The following is a 1,050-nucleotide window of genomic DNA, read 5'->3' on the forward strand; positions in this document are numbered from 1 at the left end:
TTTAAGACCAAAGTTATAAAATGTTCCTTTTAAAATTATTTTTAATAATCATATATTTAATTTTATACATTGTCTGGTTTTATTTTTATTGGAATGCAAATAAATGTTTGACAGTTAAGAAATAAAAAAAATAAAAGAAATCAGAGAAGAAAAAAACAGGTTGTGTTGTGTCCTAAGTTCTCATCATTTCTTGACTTATAGTATCTACTGGCATCTCTGTTTTCAAAGATATAATCACCTTTAGGGTTTAATCTGCCTGGGCTCTAATCACAAGAACTGGATTTCTAAATGCTATTTAATATTGGTGGCACTGCTGAGACAGATTACCTGGTGGGGGCAGCTAAACACAATGACAACAAGAATCAAGGAAGCCAGGTTCCCACTTTTCTTTACCTCATTATTCTTGTGATCTACAAATAGTCACATACATAGTCTTACTTCCATCTTCCTTATAGCAGTATTAATAGCTGCCCGATTTTTATTCTCAGTGNAGTGTCACAGCAGCCAGGTGGGAGGCACAGGTGTTGAAGGCCTTGAACTACAATTAAGTGAGGATATTTTCAGAATCAAAGCTGCAATGAGACCATAGCACAAGAGGACAACAAGCAAACAACCTACCTCCCAAAAAATAGCTACCAGAAAAACAATCATTTGGCAGATGAAGGGACTGGAGCAAAACTAAGAAAGAACCTGAGGTATGTTATAGAAGAAATGCTGAATGATATTTGGCCCACAGTAGGAGAGATGAAAGCAAGGGACTACATGAACTAAGCTACTGAGGAAACCACTCCCATAGGCCACAGCAATCATGTTGCAACAGAGGCCAGGGACCATGATGGCTGAGTACTGAAGAGGGCTACCATTGGTGACATACCTGTCATAGGCCATGGCTGCCAAGAGATAGCACTCAGCCAGACCCATCTAGGCACCCACAAAATACTGAGTGCAACAGGCAATGAAGGAAATTGTTTTCTCATCATTTAAGAAATCTGACATCATCCTTGGGCTGATGGAAAAAGAATAGCAGATGTCTATAAATGACAGGGAACT

General features: G+C 38.4%; 1 pseudogene; it reads right to left on the bottom strand.

Annotated features, from left to right (window-relative positions):
• Positions 1-484: 484 nt before the first annotated feature.
• The window catches only part of LOC103604844, a 12,189-nt pseudogene continuing 11,623 nt past the window's right edge, over positions 485-1,050 (bottom strand).

Source organism: Galeopterus variegatus, unplaced genomic scaffold, assembly GCF_000696425.1.
Source record: "Galeopterus variegatus unplaced genomic scaffold, G_variegatus-3.0.2 Scaffold5431, whole genome shotgun sequence".
In the NCBI taxonomy this organism is placed as follows: Eukaryota; Metazoa; Chordata; class Mammalia; order Dermoptera; family Cynocephalidae; genus Galeopterus; species Galeopterus variegatus.